We start from the raw sequence: 6,152 nt of genomic DNA on the forward strand, positions 1-6,152 counted from the left end.
ATTTATTTGCTTTATAAAATGCAGAGTTAAAAAAGTGTATTTGAGATCTTATAGTACACATTTGATATCAAACAATCATAAAAAGAGAATGGATAACATGAATAAAGAGAACATTTAATAAAAAATTATAAAAATAATTTTGTTACTAAAAAATAAATTCTATAAATAATATAAAATAAAATAAAATACAATTTTTCTTTATAAATAAAAAATAAATAAAATAAAATTGTATACAATAAATTAATAAAAATTGCCGGAACAGAATCATATTATATTAGAAAAAATAAAAGTATCTAAGCTTAAGTCAATAGCAAGAAGTTTTGATATAAAAAAAATTTACACACTTAATAAAGAATGTTTAATAAAAAAAATAAAAAAGCAACAATCTTATCGTAAATTTTAAGAAGATATCTTCAATGAAGAAAATTATTTTAATAGTTCACTAAAAAAAACACCGGAAGTTTATGAATTAATAGAAGTAATTCAACTGAATACACGCCAAAATATTAAATTTAAGATATATAAATGTGAATTGTGAATACATTAATAACATTAATAAAAGATCTAAAGCCATGTAAACCAAAATACAAAATTAATTATATAGATAAAGCTTTAAATGAAATGGTAAAACTTGCTAAAAGTAATTCAACATATGAAAAAGGTGATAGAATAAGTATTGCATTATTTAATCCAAATATAAAAGCACCTATATATACTGGAATGAGATCTGATGATATGATAGTAAACTTAAAATCTATAATTAATGGCTTATTAACTTCAAATGAAGAAATTGATATTACAGAAACCACTTTCCAAGTTAAAGTAGTAAGCATGCCAAGAGGATCAAAAGGAGATAAAATAATAAATTTATCAAAAAATATCATTTCAGAGATCCATACATTGTTTAAATAAAGTACTTTCTTTAATTTATCACCTAATGTCCTCTTAAAACGTTCAATTATAGAAGCCTAATTTTTCGGTACCTACATCATATTTAAATATTTGTGAAAATGCATTAGCAACTTCCAATCCAGTTTTTGTTTTTAAAGGAACTGACCATACATATTTAGAAAATGTATCGATTACATTAAGAATATATTTAAAACCATCATTAATTTTGTATAAAGCCTTATGATTATCTTCAGCTTTATTTGCATTGTGTTTATTTCTTAAACTGTAACTGGGATCGTCAGTTTTTGCTTATGGTCTGTAAAAACAGTACAAATCAGCTTGCCAAGTGTCATTTATACCTCTTTGTATTTAATGTCTTGTCTCAAAATGTTTTCTAGCCGGCTTAAATAATTCATAAACTTCTGTATTTTCTGGTGATTTTGAGATATTGTTCTTATTTGTATTACATTTTCTACATACTGATAATCTTCTATATTTATTATTTTTTTTAATAAATTCAGGAATACCTATGCTTCTAGTTTGAGATTTACATTTTTTACAATAATCCGTTTATTTAAGATATTATTATTAAATATTTTCTCTAATTGTATTATTGGCAAGATCATAAAAAAATTCTGTACCAGATACTAAGCAAATAATATAACATATTGTGTTAGCAGGTACATCTTCATTAAAATCTGCATGTAAAACAATACTAGTTTTAGATCCAGAAATCTGTGATGGTTGCCTACTCATATTAATAACAAAAAATGGTTGAGTATCCTTAAATTGCTGTGAAGTTACATACATTAAAGATAAATCTCGATGTAATCTGTTATAAATGTTTTTATAGTCATAAGCAATATTAAATTTTTCATTTTTAAAATCTAAATTTAATAATTCTTCTGGATATCTCATGCTATCAATATCCAACCAAATATTTTTCAGATTACAATTATTAAACTGTATTGGATCTCTTAATTGATTATCTAATTTATCTGGCTGAAAAGCTACTATAGCAAACAAAGGATTATGGACATTTCTATACATATTTGTTATATCTTTGGTGAGTGTTTTACCAGTAATATTTCTATCTTCAATACACTGTCATGATTTAAATATAAACATATATTCATTTCTTTGAGATAATGAAGTTAATTCATTTATCAATTTAATTTTATTCATGTCATCATAAACTACATATGGAATCCTAATATTAAATTCATCAATAATAATTTTACCAGCACTTGGTAATTCATTCTTATCATATTTTTTTTCTAAATGAAACATCATCATCTGAATGTCTTAAAAAACTTATTTCAAATCCACCTTTATAAACTGGATATTGTATATCTTTAAAAAGTCCTAAACATAAATTTGATAATTTACCAACAGCACTAAAGTAACCACCACCTGTAAATTTTGATTGAAATCCACAATTTATGGTTGGTCCACTATTTTCTTATTTTATAATAAAAGTTGTGATTTGATTAGCAGAACTAAGATTTGATAAAGATGTGGGTCCATATATCTTATCCTGCTCACGAATAATATCCTTGTCATATTTACCAAAAATACTTTCTATTTATGAGAAAAAATTTTTAATAATATTTTTGAAAATGTTTAATAAAATCTAAACACAAATGACCACACATAGGAGGATCGTTATAATTTTGAAACTCACCAGTTGTATAAAATAAATTATCTTTTCCCAAATATTTAACAACTTCTTTTGGTGGATTACAATCTCCATATGAATCAAAATATATTTTTTTCTTATCATTTTTTACCCAGGCAACCCAATGTGAACCGGATTGCTCAGAGTTATTTAAATTTAATATTCCACATTCATTATTCCAAGGTTTTAATGGTAATTTATCTTTCATGAAACAACCTCTGAAATTCGAAATATTTTAATGGTTTAATTTCTTTTCTTTTTTTGAATCCTGAACCAATTTGTAATGTTTTAATATTTTTGATATTGTTTTCCATTTCTTTATTATGCCTTTCCGCTTCTTCTCGTTTCTGTTTCTTGTCATTTGCGTCTATAAATGTATTAGCTACTGCACTTGCTCTTCCAGCTAAAGCACTACCTATACCTGCTATAATAATCGGTAAAAGGCCACCTACTTTATTTTTAAGCTGTTTATTTGTAATAACTAATCTTACACCTTTTTTATTATTTTTCGCCTTCTTTAATTTATTCTTTTGCCGATCAGTTAAATCAAATATATTTTTACCATTTTCAATTTGAGTGTATTTTAATTGAAATGCTACATCAGTATTTTTATTAAAAGCTGTTGAAAGTTTTTTAATTTGTGAATCGCTCAGATTTAGATTGCTAATGTTGCTCTGCAAGATAGGTAATAAAAATAATAATAAATATATATATATATAATTAAAGTAAAATATTTATAAAATTTAATTTAACCTAACCTAACTTTTTTAGATGGAAGCATGCTAAATGCTTACTCAAAATATCTCTAACAGGGCAGCATCCGGATGATTTAACTACAACCAAAGAAATGGTTACGCTCATTCAATCTGTTTTCGACAGAATGATGCAGCATCTTAACAAGAAGCTTTTCAGACACAGACCAAAAAAAATAAACTTATAAAATGTGTGTAATGGGATATGGTGTTGGATTAATTTTATTTAATAAAAATTTTTTTTTATATTATATTTATTTTTTATTATTTAGATAAAAAATAAATAATACATTAATAGGTAAAAATAAAAATAAAAAAGCAGGTAAGTGGGTACCGTTCTGCTGTACATTAGGGGTGGACCTCGGACTAGGGTAGGTTAAATTTGAATGCAATGATAGGTATCATTGTATACGAAAAACGATTCTGAATGAAGATGATTTGTCAGCCTAGGATATAATTTCCAGTGGTTGGTGAAAAAGGTGGTTTATGTTTTAATGGCCTGAATACATCAAAATTTAAGTTCTTTTATAATTATTGTAAGCTAAACTTATGAAAAATCTTGTATTAAATTTTCAACTCTTAGCTACCTATACAAACATTTTTATGAATTATACATACAAAATAATTTGCAAATATTATAATTTTGACGAATTTTCGTCAAAATTTGAATTTCAAATGCTAATAAAAAAAAAATTGTGCCTATGTATTCTTATAATTTTTTAATCGCTATAAGAATAACATATGAGGAACTTTGTATAAAATTTTCAAGTATTTTGATAGAGCCAAAAAAAATTTATCGACACTTCAAAAAAAAATTCTTAGGAAAATTGAAAATTGCATTTGTCTATAAATAGCTCAAAAAAAGTCAAAATGTTTTGAAAATCAAATCACGTAAAGAAAATGACATTCTAAATAACTGGTAATTTTTTTAAGTATTTACGACTTATTCTTTTTGAATAAAAATAAATATCAAAAATCGTTTGAGGCTAAACCGTCATTTAACGCGGTTTTGTAAAAATTTAAATTTCAAACACTCATAAATTTTTTTTGTCTAAATCCGGTAGGTTTTTTTACAGATATTTGAAGAAAAATGTATGGAGAACCTTGTACCAAATTTTCAAAATTTAGTTATAAAAGAAAAAATTTTTACGATTTTCCAACCACAAAATTACTTGCAAATTTTCGCAATTTTGACATATTTCGTATAAATTCGAAATTTAAGCACTTATAAAAAAAATTGTGACCAACGATTTCGGATTTTTTTTTATCACTGTAAGAACAACTTATAAGAAACCTTGTATTAAATTTTCAAGATTTTCTGGTCATCCAAAATTTTTTTACCGACACTTCAAAAAAAAAATCCACATAAAAATCGAAAATTTCAGTGGTCTATAAATAACTATAAAAAAGTCAAAAATTTTTGAAAATTTATGTGTACGAGTATATAGATAACACTAACATAAACATTTGGTGAAAAATTCAAGTATTTACAGTGATTAGTTTTTGAATTAAAACCATATAAAAAAATTGATTAGGTCGAAAACTGGTTTTGCGTAAAAATTCCCGATTTTCGGTAACTTTTTTTTTGTTTTTCTCGATTTTTTTGAAAACTGTTGGAAAATGTTTACTTTTTACCTCTATAATGCACCAAGGATATTCACTTTTCCATCGGAAACCACTTCCGAAGTTTGAAATTGAAGCATTATTTCGACTAGTTATGCTGTATACAGACACAATAACAAAAAAAAAAAAACATACATCATTGTAAAATCAATACATTCATCATTCCGTTCAGAATCTAAAAATATTGAAAGTTAGTATATAAGTGGTATTAATAAAATAACAGTTTTTTTCAGCAAGAATGATAAATTAAAATAAATTAAGAAACTTTTTATATTACATCACTAAATCTTGTAATATCATGTTCGACAATGAATTAAAATGAAATTGTAATAACTCATACATAAATGAACAATCTTCACTTTGTATATTACTGTAGCTGAAATCATAATTTTGAATATATTGATTTGTAAATTCGTTTTGTTGACAAGATGATGGTAACCCATTTACGTCAGACTTTATTAACGTATAAGCTGTATCAAACGTTTTTTGGTATGATTCCAATTTTTCTGTTTTTCGACAATATACAAGTCAATACAATGTTGTAATTGTTTCAAACGATGAAGATCAATATGAGATAATGTTGTATAATTATCATTAGAATATAAAACTATAGTTGATTGGTTTACATTAACAGAGTAGAAAAAATTATCAGCCATCTTAACACGTTTACAACGAGTATGCAAATTTTCGATAATTGTATTAAAATTGTTTTCGCACATTAACTTACACCACTGATCAAGATCTAACGTTACAACTCTTTTAGTTAATTTACATTCTAATAATATAATAATTGAAATTTGCTTATTAACTAGAAGTCCAACGGTTACACTTTTCTTACTAAAAGGACGAATATCGAACACAGATTTTGATACAACGATTGATGAATTCATATTGATAAAATAAAAAAAAAACCATGTGAGTGCCTTTGTACTCACGAATGATGTGTAAACATCTTAGCTGTAGTACGACTTTGATTGGGTAATATAATGTCATGGTTTGAGTGGGAATTTGTATACTAAGGTAACAATAATCATACAAGATCGCGTTCTCTTTAAAATTTATATTTCTTCAATATCTCTTATACATGTAATTATTGGTTTATGGTAGCTGAAATAAGATACATACATTTTTGGTTTTCTAACATTTAAAAATCGCGAGAATACACCGTCTAGTGTAGTTTTATAGTTGACGACGAATATATTTCAATT

The sequence above is a fragment of the Aphis gossypii genome, unplaced genomic scaffold, assembly GCF_020184175.1.
Source record: "Aphis gossypii isolate Hap1 unplaced genomic scaffold, ASM2018417v2 Contig00982, whole genome shotgun sequence".
NCBI lineage: Eukaryota > Metazoa > Arthropoda > Insecta > Hemiptera > Aphididae > Aphis > Aphis gossypii.